The sequence below is a fragment of the Pteropus medius genome, unplaced genomic scaffold, assembly GCF_902729225.1.
Source record: "Pteropus medius unplaced genomic scaffold, Ma_sr-lr_union100, whole genome shotgun sequence".
In the NCBI taxonomy this organism is placed as follows: domain Eukaryota; kingdom Metazoa; phylum Chordata; class Mammalia; order Chiroptera; family Pteropodidae; genus Pteropus; species Pteropus medius.
This window is the reverse complement of record NW_024352785.1, coordinates 3855966-3873578: the sequence shown is the minus strand read 5'-3', so window position 1 is coordinate 3873578 and position 17613 is coordinate 3855966. Positions and strand designations below refer to the sequence as shown.

General features: G+C 34.6%; 1 long non-coding RNA gene across 1 annotated transcript in view; it reads right to left on the bottom strand.

Moving 5' to 3' along the window:
• LOC120590795 (uncharacterized) overlaps positions 1-4928 on the bottom strand; it is a 70882-nt gene extending 65954 nt beyond the window's left edge. The window contains exons 1-2 of the long non-coding RNA XR_005649771.1: positions 4866-4928; positions 108-215 (exon numbers count right to left, since the gene is read on the bottom strand). This is a non-coding gene — a long non-coding RNA (uncharacterized LOC120590795). The remainder of the gene's footprint in view (positions 1-107; positions 216-4865) is intronic.
• Positions 4929-17613: the final 12685 nt, after the last annotated feature.

Genomic DNA, 17613 nt, shown 5'->3' with positions numbered 1-17613 from the left:
GTGCGTGTGTTGGGGGGTGGAGGGGGGTAGAATGTACCAACAGTATCTATAAATGTGAGGAGGCCAACTGTAGGTAGTGCAGTAGAGCATGTGGCCCGCTTTCTTACCTCTCCTTGCAGTGACCCTTCATCTTCTTTGCCTAGTACCAATCCCTCCATCGTCCTAAGTACAGAGACCCTGGGTTGCTCTTCCAAATCAGGCTGACTGGGCAAACTCTGAAAGGAAGAGCAGAATTCACAGATAAGGAAGAATCATTCTGGGTCAAGAGTTCCTTTCATTTCCAGTTTGCTATCAGCTAAAAATGTACTACTTTTTTGCATTTATATTTCAATTGGAACTTCCAGAAGACTTCTATAGTTTAAAGAAAGTCTTTTTTCATTTGAAAAAAAATACATATTTTTAATATATATTACATGGTAATACATTCACATGGATCAAAAGAAAAATAATACCTACCAAGAATACATACCAAGATGATACATTCTGTATCATCTCTTTCACCTCGTACATGTAAACACTTTTAGTAGACTTTTATGTAAAACCAATTTTTAATGACAAAATCCCCAACAGCAGATGGGAAATATTTTAAGAAGGAATGCTCTTTTCAAATTACACACTTTTATAGTGTTATGGCCATTGATTCCAACTATTACAAAATGGTCCTAAAATTGATAAATAAACATTAAGAAATTGTCTCAATCCAGCACCCCACCAACCAAAGATCAACCAGTTGATTTCCATGATATCAGATTAAAATAGTTTAATTTAAGCTCTTTGTTGTTGAGATAAACATCCAAATATTAACTCAGCAAATTTTAATTCTGAGCAATTTTAATCTTTGCAACATATTACAAAGATTATGTATTTATCTTATCCCTTCTTCTCAGACATATTTCCTATCCCTCTGCTGGTATCCAAGAACAACCATGCTGTAACTATCATATAGGTAATAATATCACATCCCTGCTGTGTTTCCCCAGTGAAAATACAATCAGCTCCACCAGACTTTCTAAATTTCTTTCCTATAGATTTTTCTATTACTTTTCCCTATGGCAACAGCCCCAGAAATTTAACCCCCCTTTTATTTAGAAAAACCAATTTGATTTGAATATGAAACCTTGAATGAATTTAGACTTAAAGACATAGTTGATATTATCTTTTCTTTGAATTTTACTTCTTGTGACAGTTTCATTCAAAATTATAAGTAGAAAAAAATGAAGTTCTGGATGTTAAATACTAACCATGTGTTGGGATGGTTGGAGGGGAGGTAGGGAACTCAAGAGTTTTTGGATCTATACAACAGATGGAGAGATCAAAAAGGGAAAATTAGGAGTACGAATGTAGGAAAAATACTTTGAAGTGTAAGTGTTTTTTACCAGAGGAAATCAATTTTCCCAATTTACTCATATAACACTGGGATGAGTAAACCCTCGGTATGCATAACCTGATGCTGAAATGTTGGTAACAGACTAACAGATGGAATAGTGTGCTGCTGGTTTTCTGCCTTCTCATTCTTTTTTATTATATGAAGAGAATACAAAAATAAAATAACAAACATAAAAAACAAAAATAGGATTTGAGAAGATTACTTGGGACTACTTAGAATTCTGAATAAAAGGACAAATGGGGAATTTTGAATAACTGAGTATGTCTCTGTAAGCATACCATTAATTAATCAGCATTTAAAAATCTCTGCTTCTTCATGTTTTAAGTAGATTACAGAAGTATATTTATGAGATACTATCCTTTTAGTCTGAATAAAAAAATCAAATTCATTTATGGTTTAACATAAAGTATATATAACCCTTTATACAGTTAGAAACTATTTAACTACTGATATAACTATTGTCTAAAATTTTAGCAGTTCTGTTATTGCCCTTAATTAATGAGTAATAATTAGTACTTGGGGCATCTTCAAAGGTTGCCTGCCTTACGAAACTCTAGAAGTCTTAGGGCAAGAGTATCATGTGGTTTTTTAGAGCCCTTAGCTTTTGTTTTTTAATTTTTTAAAGTTTCAGGATCATCTGTTTCCTCTGGCTTCTCCTGAAAGACTGTGGACAATTTCGCCCTCTTCCTTTGGTGTACGTGTCTGATGATCTCAGTGAACAACATGTTGGACTCTGTGAATTTGCTTCCATATGGAACAAGTTAGCAGCTATTTAATTTCTAAAAATGTTTATGAAGTCCACAGCCATTGTTATTTTTAGAGAGGCCTGTTCAGATCTTTGCCAGGCGGCTATTTCAGGACTTCAGAGATTCATTATGAAACTCCCCCAGAAAACACATCACCTTAAAATTATACTGAGTTACTGTAAAGATTTTTAAAAGGTATTGATTCCTTGTCTTGGTCACATTAGGTTTCTTTTAATAGGAGTTAGTTTAGTTTGTATTTAACCACATAACAAACAATTTTTTTTTTTTTTAATGAGAAGATTTGTCCATAAGCTTATTTAGTTTTATAATCAATGACTGAATTATATTCATAATTGACAAAAAAATGCATATGACAGTTTTAGGAATCAAATAAGCCCTTAAATAAACATATTTTTAAAAGGTGATTTAAATCTATCTTTTTTTATCATGTAAACTGAGCCTTAAAAGACAATATTTTACTTATGTTGTTTCCAGGTTTCCAACGTCATGGTCCTTAGGTAATTTAATTTTTCTTCTTGGCCTATTAGCTTAAAGTTACCCATTTGTTCAAGGATTTGGTACTTTTTAGTATTCAGCCTTCATTACTCCTTCTCAAAGCTTCTTGTGGCTGAATGTTGAACACTCATACAAGCTGAGAAGTATTTAAATGTGAAAATGAATTCTTATAATTAGATTTACTCTTTTTAATCAAGGATGTAAAATACTGTTTCTTGTTCTCAATGAAATTTAGGAGATAAAGTTGAGAAAATGTAAAAGTAAATACATCTGTTTCTGCCTATCTGAAAATCTGTATCTTTCTTAAAGTGTTCTTATTTGGTAATGTTCTTCTCATTACACAATTACTTAGTTATAGCTGTAAGGGAATATTTAAATTACAAAAATGTCAGTCCAGTGGCATTAGAAAAACATATTGTGGGTGATGCTTATCTCTGGGTAGTAACTTAGGGTAAAACAATAGTGGAAAAAGGAAATGCCATGAGAAAGGAAGCAGGAAAGGAAAATGATTCATGCAAGGAACTGTAATTTGGCTCCTGATAAGTTTAGAGTTGTAGAGACCTTAATAACTTTTTACACACAGTCCCTGTTGTGAAAGACATCATAGGCAATATAGTAAAATGCAAGCTCTTTTTTTTTCTTTTTAAAGTTAGTAGAGATTCAATGGAGATTTTTTTCTTAAAACATTAATTTTAAAATAAAATGAATTTGTCAGTCTCAGGAACCAGTCTCTCTCTCTAAGATGAAAAATAATTTTGTTTTGATTTATGCATTTAATATTTCACACTGGAAATGTAAAACTACAGCAGTTATTTTATAGTGACTGAGATCAGGAAATATGAAGGTAATTCATTATATTTATTATTTTTCTTTATAAAACTATAAATCAATGTTATTGAAAATTAAATGTAAGGTCTACTGTAAGGACATTTTTGAGTTTTAACAGTACTTTCCATAAGGCTTTCTAGAATCTTACAGAAACTTGAATTATTCATAAAAGCCTTGGATTTTCCTTTAACCTAATCAAATTAATAAAACAATTTCAATTCTGAAAGCTATTAATGCTCTGTGGAAGAGAGCAAAGAGCATACATTTATCTTCAGTTTCTTTTTGAATTTTGTATACTTCTGGGAATTACCAAGACCAAAAAAGGAGATTTAAAAAAAAAGGCAGAGTACTTTATCATTGTCATTTCGCTAGTATAACACAGTAATGTGATAATTTTTGTTGTTCCATTGTCATTAAACTTCCAAGGAAGACTATTACTTGTCTCCCAAAAGGTCTTTTCAACTCTTTTTTTAAGAAAAAAATATTTAAAAATAATATAGAAGCATTCTAGTTTTTAGGATTAAATCGTCATCCTATATCCAAAATGTTTTGAAGTCTCTTGTAAGTGGAATCATAACATGTGATAAGATAAATATAAGCAGCTATATAAAACAAGGGTAGAAAGAAATAGAGATGCTATGTCACTGGATATAGTAGATAAATAAATTCACTGAATTGAATTGATTTGAAATTTTTGGCAACTAAAACAAGAGGCAAATTGATTACATAACCTTTACTGTCTAATCCAAAAGCAAGTATATACATTAGTCTGTGGAAACAAACTTATTTCAGAATGTATAGTCAAAGGAAATTTTTATGTGGATCTTTGTATAGAGTTTAATAATAAAGTAAACACTGTCTTCAGCTCCAGCTTCATCTTATAGAAACATTGTTCAAATTGACCCTTCTTGAATCGGTCCTCTCTAAAGGTTGAGGATATGATATTAAGCCATTATTCAGTAAAGGCATTCTTAAAGGGGCTCAGATAATAAAATATAAGTATTCCACTTGTTGACGATCTGGCTTAATATAGGGATAGAGCTGGGAGAATCTAGAAGGAGGAAGTGCTTTCAAGTACCCTGGGCGGTCTCTCTCAAATTTCAGATGCTTTAAGTAGCCTTTTAGTAAGTAAGAGCTGGATCACAGTCAATTTCAGGATATAATTCTGAACCAGAAACCCACAGGTGAGATGAGAAACAACTGTTCTATTATGAAAGTCCAACTTGCATTCTCACCCACTTAGAAAGCACTATGTGCTTTAGCAGTCATGGGTAGCTACAAAGCTTGAAGATAGGGCCAATATGTTTTCCGAATCTTCATTATTTTCCTAACTACTGCAATCATAAAGCATGATGGATTTGAATTAGATAGAAAAAATTTTATCCTACCTGTGGAAAGTCCAGTTTCTAAGGAGAACAACATGTTGATAAATCTGCCAGGAAGAGTTAGCTGCAAAATATACACAATATACTCAAATTTGTTGAACAGTATTATTTGAAAATATCTTTTTAAATGTTAGAGGATGCCTACCAGATGTTACCAATTTTGATAGAAATGAGATTAAGTGACTCCTTTTGATTTTTATGAACTGATGAGTCCAATGCTTAAGGCCTTTATTTGTTTTATTGTCAGAGAAAATTCAACTGTTTGTCCAACATACAGAAGGATGTTTGGCATCTTGTTTGCTATAGCAGGAGTTAATACAGTTTATTCATTGAATAGCTTTACCATTTCTTGTAGTTGAAAAAATAAAAGTGGTGAGGTTAGGATGCAGTACTCTTGAAGGCCTATTTAAAATTAGACAAGTGCTTGCCATGATGTCCATATGTCCACACGAATACTCATAGTCTAATGATCATATCTAGTTTGGGCTGTTTGTCCCATAGACCAAAAAAAGATGGGTGAGCTAAGAGGGCCAGGGGTAAGACACTGAAAGTTAAATAATAGTGCTAGAAATCAGTTTGTGGCTTAGAGTTTAAAGGGCATGTCCAACAGATCACGCAGCTGAAATTAAGGTCACAAAGTGTTCATTTGTAATGTTGGCTATTCTGAATGACTTTGCTCTCTAATTTTATAGGGATAAGAACATGGAAAGAATAGATTGGAAATAGTTTTGTACATGAGAGTGGGTCTTTTAAAATCATTAACGTGATTTACCCAGTGCTTTGTTTTAAATATTGTTTTATACTCTCTATAAAATATATAGTTGTATGAACTTAAATGCATATTTCTGCTTCTATTCTCTGTCAAAAGTCAAATTACAAATAACCATTTCTCCTAATCTTCATTGTTTTCTACGCCTGAATTCAAAGCTTCTCATTGAAATCATGTTTTATAAAATATATATTTAAAATATATAACACATATTATGTGTACTTATATAATCTGACACATTTTTGAATGTGGAAATAAGAGGAGGGGAGTGAAGAAAAGAGAAATGTATTAGTTTCCTAGGGCTGCCATAACAAAGCGCCACAAACTGAGTGGCTTTAAACAATAGAAATTTATTATTTCACTGTTCTGGAGACTAAAATCTGAAATGATGGTATTGGCAGAGCCATGCTCGCTACAAAGCCTCTAGAGGAAGCTGCTTCCTCTAGAGGAAGCTTATTGGAGTCCCAGACATTCTTTAGCTTGAGGCAGCATAACTCCAATCTCGGCCTTGGTCTTCAAATGATCATCTTCCTTCTGTATGTCTCTCCTCTTCTTGTAAGGACACCAGTTATATTAGAATAAGGGCCCGCTCTACTCAAGTATGACCTCATCTTAACCTAACTAATTACATCTGCAACCACCCTATTTCCAGATAAATCATATTCTGGATTAATGGGATTTGAACTTCCATACATCTTTTAGGGGGGACATAATTCAATCCATAACAAGGGGATATTTTGTTTTGTTTGTTTGGTGAAGGGCTGTCAATCTTTATACAATCAAGAATCATGTAAAGCCAGACTACTGTTTTTCCAGATAAAAAAACCCAAGCCTGGGTTTACTTCTCTGTTACTTGTGACTTGAAAAGGAAAGTAGAGGTTAGTTGAAGAATTGATGAGATCCACCTTCTATCTTGACTTCTTCACTGTGCTATAGTTTCCTTATATTCTCACCTGACTAGTTGTGGAGTCAGACTCAGGAATAATGATATTGAATATCAAAGTATGTTTAAAGAAGAAGGAAACAATTTCAGCAGAGGCGAAGGTATCAATTTGAAGAGTGAAAATAAAATAAATTATTATATTAATTGATCATTAACACTGATGTCCATCAGATAGCCCAGAGGGTGCTATTTATGCTATAAAGTTACAGAGAATGAGTTTGACCAGCTGTTTCACCGAAGTTTCAAACATTTCTCTCTATTGAAAGAGCCCATGGGAAAATAATTTTCTGATCTAAATTTCCTTTCTGTAGAAGGATATGTGAATTCACCATTCATTAGTTTAATGACCTTGGGTAAATAAGCCCATTAATCTTTGAATTTTTTTTTTTTTTGCATTTTTAACACAGAAATAATGGTAACTTAACCATTAATTTAATAGGTCATTGTAATATAAAAGCTGTTCATACACTGTAATATTTAACAAAAAAATTTACGAATTTATTTCTGGACAGTATCTTCATGGAGCCTCTAACAGGCACTATGAGATAGCAGTTGTGAGCACAGGTTCTGAGTAAAACTGATTTGGATAGAATCTCAGCTCCACCATCTAGTAAGCTGTGATATTGATCTGTCTGTGCCTCTGTTTACTTATATGTAAAATAAGGATAACAGTATTTACTTTCTAGGTTGTTAAGAGGATTTTACAAGTTAATAATGTGAAGCAACTAGAATAGTGCCTGGTACATAGTAAACACCCAATAAATGTAAACTAAGGATGATGATTATCATAAACTCTGGAATCCAGGTCTTCCCAAGGAGTGCTTGGATCATATATTATAAGATAATGAAATTGGTTCCAGAAATACAGGATGTTAGTTTACATATACAACATAACTGTAGCTACACACACACACACACACACACACACACACACACACACCCCACACACAGTTTATATAGTAGCTATCAAAAGTTTGGAGGTTTGTAGCTGGTGGAGAAAGAAGGATGGAACCTGAGAAAGATCACATAGGATGAGATGAAGATGAAGGTGTAGTGGTTGCCTGAGGAAAGTCAATGAATGTTGAAAATAATCACTGTTGTGAGTGATTATGAAATTAAAGGATAAATAAAAGATTACTTTTAAAAATTATGAGACTATGTCACCCCAATTACGAAAAATGAAACTAAAAAAAGATTAAAAATTACAATACTATCGTAGGCCTAGCTAAGATTGAACTCATGGTATTCCATATATGGAAGTACCAATAATTTTTGTGGGTTTCTGTACTGCTCATTTGCTCATTGGCTTTTTTACGGATTACGCAACTGAGGCTTGGCTTAACTAGAAGAGTATAATGTGAGAAGAAATAGCCTCTACATAATGATTATGAACCTAGGTCTTCCTTTATTGAAATTGCAAAAAATATGTTTTCGCTCTTTGAGTCTCATGCGTAATTTGTGAATTTTTTGAGTTTAAGAGTTAATAATCATTTGATTAGAAATAAGTGCGGAATGGTTTAAGCAGTCAGGATATATTCTACTACAAGTGGGACATAAACCAACTGAAATCAGCTTAAGCAAGGGAAATAACTGAATTTAGTGCCCAAATAATATCAATGATTTCTCTCCATCTCCTAGTTTTGTCCCTTCTCTTTTCTTAGTTCTGGTAGTGGACAAAAAGCTATCTTCATCATTTCAGGATAAATCCAGTAGAAAAAGGATGGCAGCTCTTACAGCAGATCTAAATTTCACTGATTTAACAGTTTTAGTCACATCCCACCCTTGAACCAATCGCTGTGGCCAGGAATGGATGATGTGCTGATTGCCTTAGAGTGGTTTAGAGATTGAGACTGAAAGAAGGGTAGGGCTGTTGTTGAAGAAGGAAGGATGGATGTTGGCAAAGCAATTATCAAATACTCACTGAAGGCCAGAGCATCTTGGACAGTTGCCTAAAATGCCCTTGACATGATTATGTATTGAACTAATTATATGAAAACTGTATACAATGGAAGCATAGATTTTATTCTGCACAGGAGATGATATATCTTGAATTATTAGAAATATAACTGTTAATTTCAGGAATCTAAGTTATTCATTGCTTTATTTTTGTTTGGATGCGGTAATGATTGAGACTATGACCATCTTTATTCTTTTTCATTGCAAAATTAGGATTCAAGCTAGTCACAGATTGAAAGGCTGTTTAGATGAACCTCATGAATGTCTAAAAAGCAACTAAAGTTTATTAATTTTTTGTCTAAAAAGCAACTAAAGTTTATTAATTTTTTTCATTTTAATATGATAGATTGAAAAGTTTAAAATTAAATTTTTGAGTGGTTTAGACATTAATATTGGCTTCGATTTTTTAACGTTTTCATTTTTAATTTGTATTATAGTGTTAATGTAAGAAGATATTTGAATTAAAACTGGGTTTGACAGCTAATAAAATGGTTATGATTGAAATAAAAACAAAAACTGTAGATACATATTTTTATTACTCCAATCTTTACAGAAACTCACTTTAGTGCCTATGGACTTTATAAACTATAATTTTAAAAAGTGACTACAATTACATATACTTAAAATAAAATGAATACAAAGAAAGAGTATATGTTGCCAAATTTTACACACTATTCTAAAAACAAATTGGGTTTTACTACATTACCTTTCTTTAGAGAAAAAAAGTAGCCTAATGTAAAAGTATTAGATAGCTGGGAAAATGTTACAAAAACCTTAAAATTAGATTAATGTAAATGATTTCCCCAGTTCTTCTCTGAAAGGGAAAAACACTGGCAATAGAGTGGAAGAGAAAAACTCTGAAGAAATTATAGAGCTAGACACTGCTTTGATGTATAGGGCAATTCCAGCAAAAATATGTCCCAAAACACCATGAGAATTGTCTGTTAAAACAACAGTTTACTTTGTGTTTCATGGATCTAAATGTTTCATTGCATTTTGACATGTTTACTTATAGGAATTATAAATTAATCACTTAAGAACATTAGAAAAGTTATATGGTTTAAAGATTTCAAAGATGGAGAGATATCTTTTACTTTTATCAGAAATTTTGTTACATGATTATTTCAAATTGAAGTGTTAGTATTTATAAAAACTCGAAAGAAATGTGCTTCATTCATGCTATCCAGGGTAGATGCTGTGTTGCTTGATGTTCAAGAATAATAACAGTGAGTATGCCTGATACAATGCCTTTATTACTAAATTGTTGGCCAACTAACTAACATTCATTGGCAAACTATTCTCTATTGTATTATGACTTGGTGTCTGCATGAGGACAGCAGTCTGGTTCAAGGCTGACCAGACTGAAGTGGGTGGTGTTTTCCTAACAGAGCTGGTTTGGCCCAGCTAGCTCCTTAAGCAAAAATGTATTATGGGAATCGGTCTGTTCTCTCACAGTGAGGGGAATTTTCCAGCCAATACATTTGATTGTTCTTGTGTAAACAGCCCAAGTATTAGAAGAGAACTGACAACTTTATGTGAAACCAGTTCCTGCCTGTTTCTGCTGGACACACCTCGTTCAGAACACTCTTTGTTAAATTACCAGGATTTGGGAAAGAGGGCAATGCAGGCAGTATCGGTATGGCCATGAGAGTTAAAATACTGAATTACTTCTGTACCAGCTGGTATAAAGCCATTGTCTAAAGCAGCCTTTCTCACCAACACCTGGACATCTTCCTCTAGACTCTGGATCCCTAAACCTCTCCATGATCAGCAACTCAAGGTGTAATTCTTAGTAGAGCAGAGGCACACTGCTCTAGTGTTATAGATAGTATCTGTTCTGATTGGCCGGTGCCTGAGTGCTTCTGGTTCTTGAATCTATTGAATATCACCCTGACAAAGAACTAGGAAAATGTTATTTCAGCACATCTGTTGAAGACCAAATCCCAAAAACCTCAGAATAATGGCAGTAATCAAAACAGAGAATAGGGACACTGGCATGAAACCAGGTGGACTTCAGATCCCCATGCTTCTTTAAGGATAGTTTTGATACTGAACATCATGTAGTTTGTCCTTCTTCATGCTTCCCTCCACTTTAGGAACTGGTTCTGTTTATAATCCTTCTTAGGGCTTATTGCTGTAAAGTTCTGTGGTGGAACATTTCTGCTAATGAGCATATGCCGGAAAACGTGTGGGTAGAGTGATAACCACCCACCCACCTTTAAGCTTATTTTAGAAGACACAAACATTAGGAAATGAAAATTAATTAATAAGTAAATTAAGGCAAATGCCAAATCTCATCAATTAGAGATTTCTGTATTTGTTTCTTCTTTTCTATTACCTAGAATCTTTTACAAACTTAAATTATGTTGTGTCTCTATTGGTTTAAAACACTCAGTGCCTTCCCTTTGCTCTGAGAGTAAAATCCACACCCTTTATTATGACCTGTAAAGTTCTCTAAGATCTGGCCATCGCTTTCCTCTCTGGTCTGATCTCATACTGTTCTCCATTCTCACTCTGCATCTGGCACACTGGTCTTCCAAAGATACACTGAGCTGATGCCTTGCCTCAGGGCCTTTGCCCTTGTTGCTCCCTCTGTTCCAAATGTCTTTCTCCTGTGTGGTGCTCACTTCACAGCACATATACAAATGTCTTCTGTGTGATTCCAGCTATCATTAGTCCTTATCTCTTTAGAGAGCTATTTCCTGATTGTCCTATATGATACTGTCCTCTTTTCAGGCATTCTCTGGTTTATCCATAGCTCTAATCACTATCTGAAATAATTTTATCTATTTATAAAATAATAAATTATATATTAATAATAATAAATATAATTATAAAATAATATTTTTTTCTGGCTTATTCACCTATGTTATAGGCTTCTTATGAAAATTAAATGAGCTAATATATTAAAAATCTAGAACAGAGTCTGGCACATGATGAACACTATATAGATAGTTGATATTTTTATTTTTTAATTTTTTCATTAGAATATAAGTCCCATGGGTGCAAGATTTTGATGTTTTGTTTACTGACCAATCCTTAGCACTTGAACAATGTATGGCTAATTATTAGCACTCAAAAATTAATATTGAGAAAATTGTTAAAAGTATTTTTTTAAAAAAATTTATTAACTGTAGGAATTAGAGAGTAAGCTCTTCTAATTTCCTTTATAATCCGCCCCCTCACCCCCCGCATACACACACACATCTTTAAGTACATAATGCTATGGTTAAAAATTACATTTACTAATGCCCGGAATTTCCCAGCTCTGATCACTATAGTCTATACAAATTGTTTCAATTTGTTAACTGATGATAATACTCATTCTTCCTAAGCTTGGCTGGACCTTAGAAATCCTTCTTAAACCAGCGTTGCAGGATGATAACACCAATCAGAGTAGGCATGCAAAGCAAAATCTAATTGCTATCCTAAGGTCTAGGAAATGCATCGGTTCTAGGACTAATATATGTGGAGTCTGTTTCTATTCTATATTCATCTGAATGACTTTTGTGCCCCTGTATCTTACTGGCCACTCACGAGCAACAGAGATAAGAGAAATAAGGACTGCTATTTCTGATTTCTCACCATGACACCGTGGGACTTCGTTTTCTCTTTTACGGGGTGAGGTGTGTTCAGATGATAGATAAAAGGACTATGAGAAATTATTACATCTCACTGCTTTAATTAAATATTCTTCACCTGACTAATAGCAGCAGAAGTGGTGCAAACTTGAATTCACTCTACACTCCTTAGGTGTTAACACTGCTTGAATATGAAAATTAAGTACTACTAATTTCTCTCACTTTTCGAAAAGTAAAATAGAACAAAATAAATGATGCATATGTGGAAAACCTTCAAAACACTGAGGTTATAAAAAAAAAAACATTCACAGGAGAAATCTCCTATTATTTGAAAATCTTGATTTTCTTTACAATTTAGAGATTATATTTGTAATGTTGATGTTGCATTCATCTTTATTTTTCACTTTCTGACCCAGGTATCATTTAAATTGGTTAGTTGGAGCTTGGCATTAATGAGATCATAGTCAGTGGTTCAGTTTCCTGTCTTCCTGTTAGAGTCCGTTAGATCAATATTGAGAAGGCTGTTCTGCAATCACCGACTCTGCTGTGATTCTGCTTATCTGTCCCACATGTGTGGCCAGTTGTTTACAAGGTAGGGGCTTTATTCTTGGATTCAATTACATAATATTTATTAACTCTTGTTACTATTATTCCCTCAACTCTAAGATATCATTGATGATAAGTTGCACCATCACTTTCTATTGGGAGTAAAGAAACCTTATATGAAATAAATCCAAAGATTACAAAATGTATAGAAATTTAAAATGTGAGAAAACATTTTGTCTTAGAATCTGGAAAACATGGTTTGGAGTATAACCCCTTGCTGTTCCAATAAAACAACACAGAAGTATATATTTTATACTTTTGATGGTGACATCTTTAATACATATTTTATTAAATCATTCTCTGTAGGAGATTAAACTGCTTGCCCTATGTATTGAGATATTATTCATTCATTTATGTATATATACTTATGGTATTTAAATATATATTTATATATAACTATGTACTTTATAAATGTAAGTATGTAATATATTCATGCATATATTTACATTTGTCCACATTATTTATATATTCATTCAGCAAATATCTACGGATCACTAAGTACTGTCTAAGTGTGGTAACGACATTCAACAGCAAAAAGTCATGTTTTCATGTACCAGTAAAGAAGAAACATTGAATATAAAACTAAAATAAATGATAGTGAAAATACCACAAAATATAAAACAGGGTAACTGTTAAGGAGTACCTGGGAAGAGAAGCAATCTCCTTTTAAGTTGGTCAAGAAAATCTCTGAGGAGGTGACAGCTGAGCTAAGACCTTCATGATGAGATGCAGCAAATAACAAAGCTATGGGGAAGAATACTCCAGATGGAGGGAACAGAGAAAAAGTTCCAAGGTGGAAAGAAAATTGGTATATTTGAACAACAACTAAAGCCAAAGAGTCTGGAGCTAGAGAATGTGGAGGAGATGATATCGTATGAGCTCAGGCTGGTAGAAAAGGTAGATATGGTAGAGTGGCTTTTTGGCTATGATAAGGAGTTTTTATTTTATTCTACGATCAATGGGGAACACTTGGTAACTAAACAGAGTCATAATGTGTTTTGCTTTTCATTAAAAAGAAAAAAAGCTTCCTGATTGTTACATGTGTTCTGAAGGGGGCATGGATAAAGGTAGGAAGACCAGTTTGAAGGTTACTCTAGGATAGAAATGATGGTGGCCTGACAAGGGTGAGAGCAGTGATGATGAGTAGCAATGGGCAGAATAAGGACATGTTTTGGGGACAGAGGTAACAGAACTTGCTAATGGATTCTTTTTGGAGCCAGGAGAAGAGGAATCAAAAAAATTTTCACTTGATCAACAAGGTGGGCGGTGATGTTATTTTCTGACATTGGGGAGGATTAGCTTTTTTGACAGAAGAGAGGAGAAGTCAACACTTCTATTTTGACCATAATAGTTTTGATAAAAGCCTATGACACATTTCAATAAAAATCCAAGTAGTCATATAAACAACCATATAAACAACACAAAGCAAACTGGTAACATGAAAATGTTAATGTTTTTTACCACTTTTGAAGACATGAGATATTTAAAATGAAGAAACGAAGGTTATTGAGACTCAGAACTATCTTATTGATCCTAGAAAATGATCACATATGGTCATTCTTTTCTTTAATTATTGTTTGATGTGGAATATTGTTCTGTATTCATAAATGCACTATATAGTAAGATACATTTTAAAGATATATTTTAAGAAATGTTTATAACATAGTAGAAAGAAATTACAGAGGAAAAATTTATTTCTGTAATAATGACATTTGAACTACTGTCTGCAGACCAAAGAGTATTCCAAACACTGAATCCAAGACAGCTAAAGAATGATGAACAAAAATTTAACAGATTCTACTCTGGCAAACATTTGCAAGAGTACATGATACATAATAAATTCTTTCTAAAACATGTTAGCTTTGATCCATACAGAATATATCACATTCTTTGGGATTCTTGTAGGTGTATTACATTTTGTTAAGTATAAATAGCTTTAGATTTACTTAAGAATAGTGAAGCATGAGGCTTGGTAACCTAGTCTTGTTTACAATACCAAAAGTATGAGGTATTCAAATTTATGCAACTGGGGATACCAGAGCTCTTATTTATACAGTGCTGTAAATGTACAGAAGGCTTTATAATAAATTGAGTTGTGCCAAAAACCAAAAAAATAAAAAATAAAAAATAAAATAAAAAGCCAATTGTTATAGTTTGGGTTCCACAGGAAGCTGACTGCAATGGAGATTTGTGTGCAGCTGGCTTATTTGGAGTGGTCTTGGAAATGACACTTTTAATGGGAAGAAGGAAGTCAGATTTTGTACAGGGGGATGTTGGGCTTCAATGCATTTGCAACAGAGCCCTTAGCCAACTCACGTGGAAATTTCAATTTGGGATGGCTCTTTTGAGATGTCTTGGTCGAGGTAAGCCCTGGATGTTATAACCCCTTATTGACTAGTGATTCAGTGTGGGTGTAACCTTGAGTAAAGCAGCTTCCCGCAGTTGAGGGCAATCCCTGAGGAGCGACACAACTGAGGGCTGTATCAGACAACACAACCAGCAGCTGGGCAATGAGTACTTTAGTTCTCTGAAAAGGGTGCTAGAGTCCACCATTTGTGCTGCTGAGATTCACTTGCCTTTGATGTAGGTTCACCCTATCTGGGAATGACTCCTCCAACATTCCAACTGAGTTCTTTTCCTGGGGGAAATTTACTACAGTAAGGTTTGTAAGATGACCTATAGCCTCCACCATAGTCTCAGGGCTGCAACTGCTATCATCTCCCTTCTTTACTACCCATCCTAGATTCCTCTTAGCTTCACTTGGTACCTCTTTTGAGTTAGGTGGTTTATCTGGTGGGCTGATGCAGACTTTAACCCTGGGTGGTCACTATGCCCTTCTCAGGTCATAGCTGTTGTGCTTTTCCAGTTATTTTCAAATAAATTACTCCTTGAGGAAAATGATTCCTTTCCTTACCTGCTGGTCACTTGGCTCAAGCAGCCAAAAATGACTGGGCAGTAGCTTAAAATGTGGTGGGAATCTTGCTTTCTCCCCTCATGGAAACATTATACTTCAATCAATTGCAGGCAACAGTAATTGCTGCTAGCAACAGAGACCAACACTGAGCTCCCAATGGCACCATCCCTTGAGGAATAAAACATTCTTTGGTGACAATTCTATTACACTGGACCTCTTCTATCCTTGAATCAACTATTATAGTACCTGTTCCAGGATGGAAGAGGTTTAATGTAACTGGCAGCTTGCCACCATACGATATTTTATTTCTATCAGGGATGATACTATAGTAGGGGCTTTGTTTTAGTCTTTGTTGCTGGCAGATTGTCCATTCAAGAGCAGAATAACCAGATAATTCTTAGTAAGCGGGGCGTCTGTGGCCTTTGGCCCATCATATCCTCCATCCCTCACAATGTGTTTACTCTGTTCATGCAAATATTATTCCAGCGTTGGTGTGGCTGATAGCATAGGCTGTATAATGTTCTCTAAATCATCTTGTCAATGACTGCCTCTTCTGGGGCAAATGACTTTGTACCCACTACTGTATCCACACACTTTTTAGCTTCACTATCTCTGATTTTTCAACTTTTTTCTTTCCAGGCTTTTGACCAACCAGCCAAGCCATTTGCTACTATGGATAACATACTTGCCTAAGGCCACTTCCTTTTCCACACAAAGTAGATGACTAGTAGCACCACCTGAAGCTTCATAGGGAAGATTTTCTCACTGATGTTTTTCAGGGCCACCATGCAAGTGCAATGCAGACTATGTTTTGTTTGCATCTACATATTAAGCTAAACCACCCATAATTTTCTCCTCCATCAACTAGTCATAATGGGACATCCCACCCCCATGCAGTCATACATGTGATATGAGGGAGAGACACTGGTGCAACAGTGGTGAATGACCTCTTAGGAGGTATGGAAAGTAGGTTTGGGCAGAGGGAGAGACTGAACTGACTTAGTTGCAACAGAGCCTTCATCAGACCCCATACATAGCTGGAAAGCTAATATGGCTCTTTAGATACATATTGAGTCTAAAATTGAAGCCAGAGGCTGGACTTTTGTACTCCTAGCTGGACCAGTCATCGGATATGTGCTGTCTTTGTGGGAAGAATGTAACTTTGGGTGGGTGAGGCAGTTCTTTTCAGTTCGGGGCAATTCCTGGAATAAGGCTAAGCTGTGAGTTCTTCAAGCAATACTCTAGGTAGCTGGAGGAGAAGTGACTAAGTCTTGAAGTAGGGGATGTTGGTGGTATACCAAAGATCCATTATGCCAAGCCCAAATCATGCAAAATTTCCCAAAATAAAATGACTCAAAAAAATAAAAAAATAAAAATAAACTGGTTTGGATGAAGCCAAAGTAAATACAAGAAGCACTGTGAATTTGAGGGACTATAGGTATTCCAATAAACTCAATAATTAGGCATCGCACACGTAATTGTCAAGAGTTGAAAGACAAAATGGAGTAGAGCATTGGGATTGAAATAAAATATGTTATCACATCTATGTTCATCTGAAGCCTGATCCGCCTCCCCTCATTCTGTAACTCAGCGAAAGTCACTGAGGGAGACACCTCCATATATGCAATCACCTCAGACAAAAACCTGGCCATCATCCTTGACTGTTTTATTGCCTACACATTAGATTCAATTACCATATCCTGTAAATAGACAGGCACTCTGATTTTTTTTAACTCACCCACTCCTCTTTATACATATTGCCTTGGTTCAGGCTCTAATCACTTTTTCCTGGCTCATAAAAACAGCTGTTTTGTTTCCCTGCCTTCAACCTCACATCTTCCTTGGGCTTTTATACACTGCACTATACTTTAGCCAGAATGATTTTTCTGGAAGGCAAATTTGGTGATATTGTGTCCCTGCTTAAAATTCCCAAATGGTTATTGATTGCTGTCCTCATAAATTCCAGTTCTTTAAAAGGAATA